Here is a 15,344-nt window from a genome sequence, read left to right as displayed (position 1 = left end):
GGTAGGGCCAGAGTGCTCTCCCGGAAAACCGACAAAATCCCCAGGGACATATGGGCTGGGGTGGGCTGTGTCTTGCTCTGAATGTTTCACAAAAGACCCTTCATTTCCAGTCACTTGCCCACAAGCCATGAGCCACTCAGAGATGGTTAGAATGGTGCTCAGCTTCTTTTCCCCCTCAACAGTCCAATTCTTACCAGAGTCACCCACTAGACTGTAAGCTCCTTAAGGACAGGGATCATGTCTATCAACTTTATTGTGTTATACTCGCCCAAGTACCAGTTGAGTGCTCCATTGATTGATTGATTCCCTGGTAAGAATATTGGAACCAGGTCAGCCCTGCTTGCAGGTGGTCACTTTCATGTGTGTTTCTGGGCACTAATAAGTGCCCAGTAACTATGATTGATTGATAGGTTGGCAGCGGGCATGGTGTAGTGGATAGAACATGAGCCTGGGAGTTAAAGGAACCTGGGTTCTAATTCTGGCTCCACCACTTGTCTGCTGTGTGACCTTGAGAAAGTCACTTCACTTCTCTGTGCCTCAGTTACCTCATCTGTAAAATGGGGATTGAGACTGTGAGCCCCACATGGGACAATGACTTTGTCCAACTTGTCTTGCTTGTATCCACCCCAGTGCTTAATACAGTTCCTGGCACATAGTAAGCGCTTAACAAATACCATTATTATTATTACGACATTAAGGCACCACGATTAGCTTGGCTTGAGGGGATTGGGGATTAGACATTGCGGTGCCGTGGGGGCAAAGATTGGATAATCAATACATCAATCAATCATATTTATTGAATGTTTACTGTGTATAGAGCACTGTACTAAGCATTTGGGAGAGTCCAGTACAACAATGTAACAGACACATTTCCCGCCCACCATGAGTTTACAGTCTAGAGGACAGTCTAGAGGATGACCTTAGAATAAGTTTGAGGGAGAGAGCTGATTGAGTGCTTTAAAGCTAATGGTCAGGATATTTTGCTTGATGTGGAGAGGAATGGGTGACCATGGAGGATTTTGAGGAGTTGGAAGAGGGGTGGATAATTCTGAACTATAAAAATGATCTGGAGGGTGCACAGGGGAGGGAAGAGACAGGAGGCATGGAGGGCAATGATGAGGAGTCTGATTCAGTAGGAAAATGATCTGGAGGTTGCACTGGGATGGGGAGAGCCTAGAGGCACAGAGGATCATGACCTGATGCAGTATTCAAGCCAGGATATGGCAAGTGCTTTGCACATAGTAAGGACTTCATAAATGACATCATTATTATTATTATTATTATTAAGTGCCTGGAGCAGTCCAGTGGACATTGGGACAGAAAGGCAGAGGCAGATCCTGTAAATATTATGGAGAAAAAAAAAACACCCCATTTTTGGTGACAGAGTGATTATGGTGGTTGAAAAGAGAAGGAGGAGTGCAGAATACTTCAGAAATGGGAAGGATATTGGTGTGAACTGTGATGAAAGTGGAGGAGGGATTTGGGAAGGAAGCTGAGGAGCCCAGGTTAGTATATATTGAGACTGAGGTACAGGCAAGTACAGCTATGTAAAGATTTGTTTTAGGCAGAAGGTAAGAAATGTGAGTTGCAGAGGAGATAGGTCAGGGCAAGTGAGGTGGATTTGGGAATAATGTGCCTAGTGGTGGTAGTTGAAGCCAGTGGGTATAGATGGGCTCCCCATGGGAGTGATTGTAAAGGGAGAAAAGAAAACTACCTAGACTAGAGACTTAGTCTCTGGGGAATTATTAGAGGTACCACCCAGCCAGAGCGTGGGAGGCAGAGAAAGAGCTGGCAAGGGGGATTGAGTAGAATTGGTCATTCATTCATTCATTCATTCATTCATTCAATCGTATTTATTGAGTGCTTACTTTGTGCAGAGCACTATACTAAGCTCCTGGGAAGTACAAGTTGGCAACATATAGAGATGGTCCCTACCCAACAGTGGGCCCACAGTCTAGAAGGGGGAGACAGAGAACAAAACGAAACATATTAACAAAATAAAATAAATAGAATAAACATGTACAAGTAAAATAAATAAATAAATAGAGTAATAAATACGTACAAACATAAATACATATATACAGGTGCTGTGGGGAGGGGAAGGAGGTAAGGCGGAGGGGATGGGGACGGGGAGGAGGGGGAGAGGAAGGAGGGGGCTCAGTCTGGGAAGGCCTCGTGGAGGAGGTGAGCTCTCAGTAGGGCCTTGAAGGGAGGAAGAGAGCTAGCTTGGAGGATGGGCAGAGGGAGGGCATTCCAGGCCAGGGGGATGATGTGGGCCGGGGGTTGACGGCGGGACAGGCGAGAACGAGGCACGGTGAGGAGATTAGCGGCAGAGGAGGGGAGGGTGCGGGCTGGGCTGGAGAAGGAGAGGGAGAGAGAATAGTAGGATAATAAGGCTAGAGAAGCAGCGTGGTTCAATGGAAAGAGCACGGGCTTGGGAGTCAGAGGTCATGGGTTCAAATCCCATCTCTGCCATTTGTCAGCTGTGTGACTTTTGGTAGGTCACTTAACTTCTTTCTACCTCAGTTACCTCATCTGTAAAATGGGGATTAAGAATGTGAGCCGCGCATTGGACAACCTGATCACCTTGTATCGTCTCCAGCACTTAGAACAGTGCTATCCACATAGGAAGCGCTTATCAAATGCCATCATTATTATTCTTATTATTAGGTTTCTACGAAAAGAACGTTATCTTAGGGTTTATCAGCATGGCCTAGTTGATAGAGTACAGGGCCAGGAGTCAGAAGGAGCTGGATTCTAATTTGGGCTCCGCCCCTTTTCTGCTGTGTGACCTTGGGCAAGTGACTACACTTCTCTGTGCCTCAGTTACCTCATCTGTAAAATGGGGATTAAGACTGTGAACCCCATGTGGGACAGGGATTGTGTCCAACCTGATTTGCTTGTATCTACTCCAGCACTTAGTGCAGTGCCTGGCATATAGTAAGAGTTTAACAAATACCACAGTTATCATTATTATTATTATTTGGAAGACTGGTCTGTAGTATCATGGCCTCTCAGATAAGAAAGGAGACAGTGGGTCAGTTTTCTTTTGTCATTACTCATGCCCAAGCCTATGAATTTCAGAGGAGGCAGGGGGCTTGGAAGGGTGCCAACGTGCCCAAAGACGATTCTGTATTTCACCAAGAAAAGTTAAAAACCTATCACATAGAATCGATTCACTTGGTAGAGAAGAAAAATGGACCTATTATCTCATGAATTGAAAAGGCAGGGAAGCATTTGACTAGTGAAGACGGAATCTCACCAGAATAAATGTCCTATGATGTTGGAGCATGTGAAGTGAAGGGAAGGTATATCGGACTTTAAATTAAAAACAGGGCTCCTAGAGGACACTAAAACCTTAAGTAATAGGGAAGAATTATTGGAAAAATCAAGCTAGAGTCCATAATATCTGTGTCCTGGAGGTGCTGGAGGGGAGAAAGTAGAACTGTGAAACAACTTTCCACAAATGTCTCCTAGCTAAATGTCAGGAGTAAACACAGAGGACAAAAGTGGCACCTGAGAGAGATTTTACAGATGAGGTAACTGAGGCACAGAGAAGTTAAGAGAGAGATATATATTAGGGTTGGAGGAGTGGTGAAGTAAGAGGGAGCATAAAGAGGAAGAGAAATATGCTTCAAGGCTCTGGTGTGGATCTTACTCCCTCTCCCTTCTGCATTACCTATGTATTTGGATCTGACCCTTAAACACTTTTCATACATTCATTCACTCATTCATTCAATAGTATTTATTGGGCACTTACTGTGTGCAGAGCACTGTAGTAAATGCTTCAAACAGTGCAATACAGAAATATTAAAAAAAAAAATTTCCTGCCCAAACTAAGCTTACAATCTAGAGGCAGGGGAATCAGACAACAGTACAAATAAATAAATTGCCAGTATAATAAAAATGATGATGGCATTTGTTAAGTGCTTACTATGTGCAAAGCACTGTTCTAAGCCCTGGGGAGGATAAAAGGTGATCAGGTTGTCCCATGTGGGGCTCCCAGTCTTAATCCCCATTTTACAGAGGGACAGAGATGTTAAGTGACTTGCCCAAGGTCACACAGCTGACAAGTGACAGAGGCGGGATTTGAACCCATGACTTCTGACTCCCAAGCCCGTGCTCTTTCCACTGAGCCATGCTGCTTCTCAAAGCATTTCTCTTTGAAATGTTTCAAAGAGTGCAATACAAAAATTAAAAAAAAAATACATTTCCTGCCCAAAATAAGCTTACAGTCTAGAGGCAGGGGAATCAGACAACAGTACAAATAAATAAATTACCGATATGTACATAAGTGCTGTGGGGTTGGGAGCGGGGAATAACAAAGAGAGCAAATTAGGGTCATGCAAAAGGAAGTGGGAGAAGAGGAAAGAGGGGAGCTTAGTCTAAGAAGGCCTCTTGGAGGACATGTGCCACTTGATATTCTTGATATTGATATTCATTCACTTGATATTCACCCCACCCTCAGCCCCAGGGCACTTAGGTACGTAGCTATAATTTATTTTAATGCCCGTCTCCCCCGCTAAAAATGTAAGTTTGCTGTGGGCAGGGAACATGTCTGCCAACTCTGCTGTACTCTTCCAGGAGCTTAGTACGGTTTTTAGCACAAAGTAAGTACTTAATAAATATCATTGATTGATTTACTCTGGCCATATCATCAATCATCATTAATGCCATTTATTGAGTGCTTACTGTGTGTAGAGTACTGTGCTAATCCCTTGGTCAGTCAGTGAATTGTACTTATTGAGCACTTACTTTGTGCAGAGCATTGGACTAAGCACTTGGGAGAGTACAATATAACAGAAGAGTATAATACAATACAGACTTGGTAGACATAGTCCCTGCCCACCATGAGCTTAGAGTCTAGAGGGGAAGACAGATATTAAGATGAATAAATAATTTATAATATGATATACAATTATAGATATAAACATACATGCTATGGGCCTGAGGGTGGGGCCAATATCAATCAATCAATCAATCAATCAATCAATCGTATTTATTGAGCGCTTACTATGTGCAGAGCACTGTACTAAGCGCTTGGGAAGTACAAATTGGCAACACATAGAGACAGTCCCTACCCAACAGTGGGCTCACAGTCTAAAAGGGGGAGACAGAGAACAGAACCAAACATACCAACAAAATAAAATAAATAGGATAGAAATGTACAAGTAAAATAAATAAATAAATAAATAAATATATAAATAAATAAATAAATAGAGTAATATCAAAGGTAACAGATCCTACTCTAACTGCTTATAATCTGAAAACTTGAATTTCAAAGGAAAAATAAACAAGATTTGTCCCAGACGTTTTCCTGATCAGAGATGGGAAGCATCTGTCCAGGTCTTACCGACATATTATCTTACTAGGGCCAGAACTGGAGTACTGCCACGACGCATGTCTCTTTCCTTAGAGCAGCACACATTTGTTTTTTCCATCTGGAGAATGTATGGGTTGAAACTATTTGGTTCAAACAGTTATACGCCATGTTTTGTTTTTGGTTTTGATTTCCAGAAGCTTTGGGATAGCATTAAGAATTTGCAGTTGCTTTACTTTCTCACCAGTCAACTGGGAGAGGGACGTCTAGATTTTGTACCAAATCTCTATAATAATTATGATAATGATGGTATTTATTAATCTCTTACTATGTGCCAGGCATTGTTCTAAGCACTGGTGGGGGGGATATACAAGGTAATCAGGTTGTCCCACGTGGGGCTCACAGTATTAATCCCCATTTTACAGATGAGGTAACTGAGGCACAGAGAAGTTAAGTGGCTGGCCCAAAGTCACACAGCAGACAAGTAGCAGAGCCAGGATTAGAACCCATGGCCTCTGATTCCCAAGCACGGGCTTTTTCTGCTGAGCAGTTCAATTGGGAGGTTCATTCATTCATTCATTCAATCGTATTTATGCTCACTACCCACAATATACTTACAGTCTGAAACTGGAGACAGGCATTGATATGAATAAGTAATTTATGATATACAATTTAAATATATTCATTCATTCATTCAATCATATTTATTGAGTGCTTACTGTGTGCAGAGCACTGTACTAAGCGCTTGGGAAGTACAAGTTGGCAACATATAGAGACGGTCCCTACCCAACAACGGGCTCACAGTCTAGAAGGGGGAGACAGACAACAAAACAAAACAAAACAGGTTCTAAATGATGGCTATCATAGACTTCTGTGGTTTAATCCTCTGTGAGTTTTTGCCCCTTTCTAGATTCTTCTTATGGCTCAGAGAGAGTGGCACATCCCAAACTACTTTTCATACAAATCATTTGGTGGCTTGTTGTCTCATGCATTGTAGTCTGTCAAGGGAAATGGCAATGTGTGTTTGTGCCACATCTTTATCTGCATTTGAAAGGACTAGGGAAGGAAAAGGCAAATACAGTGAATTTCTTTATAAAAGATCTGATACACGGCTTGGTTTAAGGCAGCTTGTTAAAATAAGGTTTACATATTACGGGCAGCCAGGGGTAAGCTATGAAAGGAGAGTCATGATTGACTGTAGCTAGAAATGGGCCTGGGAGCCTGAAGGACCCGGGTTCTAATCTCCTCTCCACCACTGGTCTGCTGTGTGACTTTGGGAAAGTCACTTAAATTATCTGTGCCTCAGTTGTCTCATCGGCAAAATGGGGATTAAGACTGTGAGCCCCAAGTGAGACAGAGACTGTGTTCAATCTGATTAACTTGAATCTATTCCAGCTTTTAGAACAGTGCTTGGGACATAGTAAGCCCTTAACAAGTATTATACTAATAATAATAATGATAATTTTATTATTATTTTCCAAAGGTTATAAAACAAGGCTACAGGTGACTCACAGCTACAGGATAGGGCTATTTATTTATATATTTACCTATTTATATTACTGTCTGTCTCCCCTGTAGACTGTGAGCTCGTTTTGGGCAGGAATGTGTCCGTTTGTTGCTTTATTGTACTCTCCCAAGCCCACTGGGAGAGTGGCACTCTTAGTACAGTGTTTTGCACACAGTAAGCGCTCAATAAATACGATTGAAAAAATGAGTGAATGAATGAATGAAACCATCTCTTTAAATGATTACTACGGTCTCTTTCGTAGTTATGTTTCTTGTTGATTATAATGTGCCAGTGACTGTTTTAAAGGTTCTGGTCTTTTCTTATTTTATGCTGTCGAGTCAACTTTGGCGCTTAGCAACTCCATGGACACCTCTCTCCCAGAATGCCCCACCTCCATCTGCAATTATTCTGGTAGTATATCCATAGAATTTCTTGGGAAAATAAATATGGAAATGGTTTACCATTGCCTTCTTCCACCCTAGACTCTTTCCCATGCCATTGCTGCCCAGCACAGGTGAGTTTGACTTCCTCCCTTCAAGGCCCTACTGAGAGCTCACCTCCTCCAGGAGGCCTTCCCAGACTGAGCCCCTTCCTTCCTCTCCCCCTCGTCCCCCTCTCTATCCTCCCCATCTTACCTCCTTCCCTTCCCCACAGCACCTGTATATATGTATATATGTTTGTACATATTTATTACTCTATTTATTTATTTATTTATTTTATTTGTCCATATCTATTCTATTTATTTTATTTTGTTACTATGTTTGGTTCTGTTCTCTGTCTCCCCCCTTTTTGACTGTGAGCCCACTGTTGGGTAGGGACTGTCTCTATATGTTGCCAACTTGTACTTCCCAAGCGCTTAGTACAGTGCTCTGCACACAGTAAGCACTCAACAAATACAATTGATTGATTGATTGATTGATTGATTTGACTTGCAGCAGATTGCTTTCCCCTCGCTAGCCACTGCCCAAGCTAAGAATGGAGTGGATTTGCCTCTGCTTGACTCTCCCTCCCATAGCTGCGACTGCAGACTACTGGAAATTCTCCAGGTGCAATCCTGAGAGGAGAAAATGTTCTGGTAGATGAAAGTTAATCAAGCTGGTCACTGTCCCTGGCCCACATGATGTTCGCAGTCTGAGTAGGAGAGATTAGGATTTAATCCCCATTTTGCAGATGAGGTAACTGAGGCATAGAGAAGTGAAATTACTCACCCAAGGTCACACGGCGGGCATTTGGCAGAACTGGGATTAGAACCCAGGTCTCTTGTCTCCCAGGCCCATGCTCATTCTTCTAGGCTATGCTACTTCTCCCTGTATCTGTATTTTCACTTGGGAAAATGCAGTCTAGTGCCATGCAGTCAGTAAGTGCTCAATAAGTGCCATCAATTGATTGCTTGATTTTAGACTGTGAGCCCACTGTTGGGTACGGACTGTCTCTATGTGTTGCCAATTTGTACTTCCCAAGCACTTAGTACAGTGCTCTGCACATAGTAAGTGCTCAATAAATACGATTGATGATGATGATGATGATGAACGTGGCTATTCCAACCTTCAGTTACACAAGCCCTGTACAACAAGAGAACAGATAGACCAATTATCTCCCCATCTCCCTTCTACCATCTCTCTCCAAACTCGTGAACAAGTAAGCACTTAGTACAGTTCTCTGCACACAGTAAGCACTCAATAAATATTATTGAATGAATGAATGAATGAACACCACTGCCTCCACTTCCTCTCCTCCAATTCTCTGCTTCAATCTGGTTTCTGCCCCTTTCACTCTACTGAAACTGCCCTCTCTAAGGTCACTGTTCTCCTTCTTGCCAAATCCAGTGACCTCTACTCTTATCCTAATCCTCCTCAACCTCTCAGCTGCCTGTGACACACCTGTATATACGTATATATGTTTGTACATATTTATTACTCTATTTATTTATTTATTTTACTTGTACATATCTATTCTATTTATTTTATTTTGTTAGTATGTTTGGTTTTTTTCTCTGTCACCCCCTTTTAGACTGTGAGGCCACTGTTGGGTAGGGACCGTCTCTGTATGTTGCCGATTTGTACTTCCCAAGCACTTAGTACGGTGCTCTGCACATAGTAAGCGCTCAATAAATACGATTGATGATGATGACAATCCCATTCCCCTGGAAATACTATCCAACCTGGGCTTCTATCCTCCCCTGGTTCTCCTATCTTTGAGAGTGGCACATCCCAGACTACTTTTCATACAAATCATTTGGTGGCTTGTTATCTCATGCATTGTAGTTTGTCAAGGTAAATGGCAATGTGTGTTTGTGCCACATTTGGGGTCTACACCCCCCAAAATGAACATTTGCTTCTGTTGCCCCATTCAGTAGACTTCTGTTTTTGTTTTGCCCTGGGAATGCCAAGGAAGGGAATAAGTCTCATTCATTCATTCAGGCACTTATATTTATTGAGAATTTACTGTGTGCAGAGTACTGTGCTAAGCACTTGGGAGAGTACAGTAGAACAATAAACAGACACATTCCCTGCCCACACTGAGCTTACAGTCTAGAGGAGGGGAGACAGACATCAATACAAATGAATAAATGACAGATATGTACATGAGTGATGTGGGGCTGGGAGGGGAAAAAACAAAGGGAGCAAATCAGTGAGATGCAGAACGGAATGGGAGAAGGGAAAAGGGGGGTTACGTCTGGGAAGGCCTCTTGGAGGAAATGTGCCTTCAGTACCGCTTTGAACGGGGAGGAGAGAGTAATTGTCGGTCAAATGTGAGGAGGGAGGGCGTTCTGGGCCAGAGGCAGGATATGGGCTAGGAGTCGATTGAATGAACGAATGAATGAGTCGGCAGTGAGATAGGCAAGACGGAGGCACAGTGAGAAGGTTAGCACTAGAGGAGCAAAGTGTGTGGGCTGGGTTGTAGAAAGAGAGTAGCAAGGTGGTGGAGTGCTTTAAAGCCAATGTTGAGGAATTTCTTTTCATACAGAGGTGGATGGGAAACCACTAGAGTTTTTTGAGGAGTTGGGTGTCATGTCCTGAATGTTTTTGTAGAAAAATGTTCCGGGCAGCAGAATGAAGTATGGACCGGAGTGGGGAGAGGCAGGAGACTGAAGAAGGGGCAACTATTCAAGTTCTATGCCTGTCAGATGGTTCTAGTACAGTCAGTTCTTCTTTATACTTTGCTCGTGCTTTTCATCCCAAAGGCATTTAATAATAATGCTAATTGTGGTATTTGTTAAGGACTTACTATGTGCCAAGCACTGTTGTAAGCACTGGGGTAGCTACAAGCTAATCAGGTTGGATGCAGTCCCTTTCCCACATGGGCTCACAGTCTTAATCCCCATTTTACAGAGAAGGGAACTGAAACACAGAGAAGTTAAGTGACTTGCCCAAGTCACTCAGACATGTGGCAGAGCCAGGATTAGAACCCATGTCCTCTGACTCCCAAGCCCGTGCTTTTTCCTCTAGGCCACGCTACTCCTCTGATTGTCAGTTAACAGATGGCCAGCTGATTGTCTCACCGTTCATTTCACTGGGTAGCCGCTGCAGTCAGGAAGAATATAAATTAATATTCATTGAAACACACTCTATGGGGCAGAAAGTGTGATGTACGTGAACTCTTATGGAGAATGGCCATGTTCATAAGGCATGGCTGATGGGAACAATGATCTGTAATTTTGAAATATGGCCTTCCTTGAATACGGAAGTGCTGAGCATAAAATTCATGGAGTAAAACAGTAACCATATTTGCTTTATTGAACTCAAAGTGAACCATTTATCGTTCCTCTCACCCTAAAATGACACCCTGTAATGAGAAGCAAAACACCAGGCTGGCCCAGATGATGGGAAGGAAGAGAACTAGTTCTTGAAATATTCCCATCCTTCATGATCAGTAGGATCTCTTTAAGTAAATGATTGGAGTTCCTCAATGGAAGGAGCATGGCCTAGTGGAAACGGCACAAGCTTGAGAGTCAGAGGACCTGGGTTTTCACCCCGGCTCTATCACTTGCCCGCTTTGTGACCTTGGACAAGTCACTCAACTTCTTTGTGCCTCAGTTTTCTCATCTATACAATGAAGATTCAATATGTGTTCTCCCTCCTCCTTAGACTGTGATTTACTGGGAAAGGAACTGTGTCTCACCTGATTTTCTTCTATCTGCCTCAGAGCTTAGTAGGGAACTAGGTACGTGGTAAGCACTTAACCAATATCACCAATGTCCTAAGTATTATTACTTAGGGCAACTCTCTGTACACAGAAGGTGCTCAAAACTATCATCAATTAAATAACCTACTTTAGCGTACTTAGACTATAATGATTAAAAATATCTTTTAAAGAATTCAACAGATCTCGAAGCTTGGCTCTTCTTCATGGCCCTGCCTGTGTGAAGACATGATCTTCATTCCAACTTTAAAATACATTTCCACCCCTAGACATGACTGAACTCGAGACAATGGCCGGAGGGAAGGAGACTAGGCTACATAATTTTCTCAGCCCCTTTCCAGCTCCATTATTCTATGGATATTTGAGTCTCTCAGTCTCTCTCTAAATCTCATTCTTTCACTCTCTTTCTCTCTCTCCCCAGGGCTCTCAAAAAGTGTGGTTTAGTGAATAGACCATGGGCCTCGGAGTCAGAAGGGCCTGTGTTCTAATCTGGGCTCCGCCACTTTCCTGCTGTGTGATCTTGGGCAAGTCACTTCACTTTTCTGTGCCTCAGTTACCTCATCTGGAAAATGGGGATTAAGACTGTGAACCCTATGTGTGACAGGAACTGTTGCAACCCAGTTACCTTGTATTTACCCCAGCACTTAGTACAGTGCCTGGCACATAGTAAGTGCTTAACAAATACCACAGTCATCTCTGTCATCATCATTATAGTCAGGAAAGTACTGGAGCTTTTGAGTTCACCTAGTCTTAGACTTCAGAGAGCTTTCAAACAGCAACTATAGCACTCTTTAGCTTTAATTCTTCCCGAAGTCCTTACCCTCTCATGATCTTTTATAATCCATATACAGAAGCAGTGTATAGTCCATATAGAGAAGCAGAGTGGCTGAGTGGAAAGAGCCCGGGCTTGGGAGTCAGAGGTCTTGGGTTCTAATCCCAACTCTGCCACTTATCAGCTATGTGACTTTGAGCAAGTCACTTAACTTCTCTGTGCCTCAGTTACCTCATCTGCAACATGAAGATTAAAATTGTGAGCACCACGTGAGACAACCTGATTACCCTGTATCTTCCCCAGCACTTAGAACAGTGCTTCGTAATAATAATGATGAGATTTGTTAAGCCGTTACTATGTGCGAAGCACTGTTCTAAGCACTGGGGGGATACAAGGGGATCAGGTTGTTCCACATGGGGTTCACAGTCTTAATCCCTGTTTTACAGATGAGGTAACTGAGGCACAGAGAAGTTACATGGCTTGCTCAAGGTCACACAGCTGACAAGTGGCAGAGCAGGGATTTGAACCCTTCCTTGACCTCTGACTTCCTAGCCTGTGCTCTTTCCACTGAGCCCTGCTGCTTCTCGACATAGTAAGCTCTTAACAAATACCATCATCATCAATCCTTCAAGACTGTAAGCCCGCTGTTGGGTAGGGACCGTCTCTATATGTTTCCTACTTGTACTTCTCAAGTGCTTAGTACAGTGCTCTGCACACAGTAAGCGCTCAATAAATACGATTGAATGAATGAATGAATCCATATCCTTGCCTACAAAACTCTCAGAGGGAAACCTCAGGGTTTGGAAGCTGGAAGAGTGGGGAGGAGAATGAGTAAGGGTGCAGAGAGAGATTAATTATCTCCTAATCCAAAAAGTGATAATGATGGTTAGTTTAAAAGTCAGCTCTGTATTTCATTTGTCTTTCTGAGCATGGGCGTTCAATTCAGTTGCAGTAAAAGCCACTTGTGTATTATTTTGCATATGTGGAGTTGGATGGCAGTAATACATTGACTCCCCAGGGTTCTCAAATGTGTAGTTGGACGTGGCATCTCTGGCAAAGCACTGACTGACACTGGATCGGCCCAGAGCAGGCTAGAAGTTGTTGTACTAGTAATAATAATAATAATAACAATAATAATAATAATAATAATAATGATGGCATTTATTAAGTGCTTACTATGTGCCAAGCACTGTTCTAAGCACTGGGGTAGGTACAAGGTAATCAGGTTGTCCCACATGGGCTCACAATCCTAATCCCTATTTTACAGATGAGGTAACTGAGGCAAAAAGAAGCTAAGTGACCGGCTCAAAGTCACACAGCTGTTAAGTGGCGGAGGTGGGATTAGAACTCATGACCTGTGACTCCCAAGCCTGGGCTCTTTCCACTAAGTCCACTGCTTCTCTGTAGTAGTAGTAGTATTCCTTGCAGTAGTAGTAGCAAGAGCAGTAGTAGCACTAGCAAGAACAGTAGTAATAGTAGTCCCAGTAGTAGTTGCAGCATCAGGAACAATTTGTTGTTGTTGTCTTATGCTGTCAAGTCATGTCCGACCCAGAGTGATGCCACGGACACATCTCTCCCAGAGCACCCCACTTCCAACTGCAATCGTTTGGTAGTGTATCCATAGAGTTTTCTTGGTAAAAATACGCAACTGGTTTCCCATTGCCTCCTTCCGTGCAGTAAACGAGTCTCCGCCCTCGACTCTCTCCCCTGCCGCTGCTGCCCAGCACAGGTGAGTTTTGACTTGTAGCAGATGGCCTTCCACTCGCTAGCCACTGGCCAAGCTAGAAATGGAATGGGTTGGCCTCTGCTTGACTCTCCCTCCTGTAGTCGAGACTGGTAGTGGACTAGAAACTCTCCAGATGTGACTCTGAGAGGATATAGGAACAATAACAGTAGTAATAGTACTAAGAGTTGTAGTGATAGTAGCAGTTGTATTAGTCCAGCGCTTAGAACAATGCTCAGCACATAGTAAGAGCTTAACAAATATCGTCATCATCATCATCATTAGTCGTAATAGTAACAGTAGCAGTAGTAGCAATAGTAATAGATTACTACTGAGAGCTCACCTCCTCCAGGAGGCCTTCCCAGACTGAGCCCCTTCCTTCCTCTCCCCCTCGTCCCCCTCTCCATCCCCCCCATCTTACCTCCTTCTCTTCCCCACAGCACCTGTATATATGTTTGTACATATTTATTACTCTATTTATTTATTTCTTTATTTTACTTGTACATATCTATTCTATTTATTTTATTTTGTTAGTATGTTTGGTTTTGTTCTCTGTCTCCCCCTTTTAGACTGTGAGCCCACTGTTGGGTAGGGACTGTCTCTAAATGTTGCCAACTTGTACTTCCCAAGCGCTTAGTACAGTGCTCTGCACACAGTAAGCGCTCAATAAATATGATTGATTGATTGATTGATTGATTAATAGATATAGTAGTTGTGATTGTAGAGGTAGTAGCAATTGTAGTATCGTAGTATTTGTTGTAGTAGTTGTTATAGTAGTAATTGTAGTACTAATAGTAGCAGCAATAGTAGTCGCAGTAACAATAGCAGTAGTAGTACCCATTTTAGAGGTAGTTATAGAAGAAACATCTTTTCTAGGTCACACCTGGAGAGTTTCCAGTCCTCTACCAGTCTCGACTACAGGAGGGAGAGTCAAGCAGTGGCATACCCACTCCATTCTTAGCTTGGGCAGTGGCTAGTGAGTGGAAGGCAATCTGCTACAAGTCAAAACTCTCCTGTGCTGGGCCATAGTGACATTAGAGAGAGTCGAAGGCAGAGGTTCAAGTTGACTATGCGGAAGGTGGCAATGGTAAACCACTTTCGGATTTTTACCGAGAAAACTCTATGGATCCACTACCAGAATAATTGCAGGTGGAGGTGGGGCGTTTTGGAAAAGATGTGTCTGTGGTGTCACTATGGGTCGGAGATGACTTGACGGGATAAGACAGCAATAGTAGAAACAGTAGTTGCAGTAATAGTAACAGTAGTAGTAGTTGTACTAATATGAGCAGCAGCTGTAGTAGTGGTAGTAACAGTTGTAGAGGTAGTTCTAGTAGTAGAGCAGTAACAATAATACTAATAATAATAATGGCATTTGTTAAGTGCTTGCTATGTGCAAAGAACTGTTCTAAGTGCTGGGGAGGTTACAAGGTGATCAGGTTGTCCCACGTGGAGCTCACAGTCTTAATCCCCATTTTCCAGATGAGGGAACTGAGGCACAGAGAAGTTAAGTGAATTGCCCAAAGTCATACAGCTGACAATTGGCAGAACCGGGATTTGAACCCATGACCTCTGACTCTAAAGCCTATGCTCTTTCCACTGAGCCACGCTGCTACTAATAGTACTAGTAGTTGTAGTAGTAATAGTGATACTAGTGGTAATAGTCGTAGCAGTAGTGGTAATAGCTGTTGCAATAGTAGTTGTTTTAGTAGTTGTAGGAATAGTAGTAGTGACTGTAGTAGTAATAATTTTTAGTAGTAGTAGCAGAAGTAATATTAGTTGTAGTAATAGTAGCACTAAGCAGCGTGGCTCAGTGGAAAGAGCCCAGGCTTTGGAGTCAGAGGTCATGGGTTCAAATCCCGGCTCCACCAGCTGTCAGCTG

General features: G+C 43.0%; 1 non-coding gene across 1 annotated transcript; it reads right to left on the bottom strand.

The window, feature by feature from the left end:
* Window positions 1–13,481: 13,481 nt before the first annotated feature.
* LOC119927885 lies at window positions 13,482–13,619 on the bottom strand. The gene has a single exon (XR_005450851.1). It is a non-coding gene; the product is annotated as a small nucleolar RNA SNORA7 (small nucleolar RNA).
* Window positions 13,620–15,344: the final 1,725 nt, after the last annotated feature.

Source organism: Tachyglossus aculeatus, chromosome 4 (genome assembly GCF_015852505.1).
Source record: "Tachyglossus aculeatus isolate mTacAcu1 chromosome 4, mTacAcu1.pri, whole genome shotgun sequence".
Lineage (NCBI taxonomy): Eukaryota > Metazoa > Chordata > Mammalia > Monotremata > Tachyglossidae > Tachyglossus > Tachyglossus aculeatus.
This window is presented reverse-complemented; position numbering and strand designations above follow the sequence as displayed.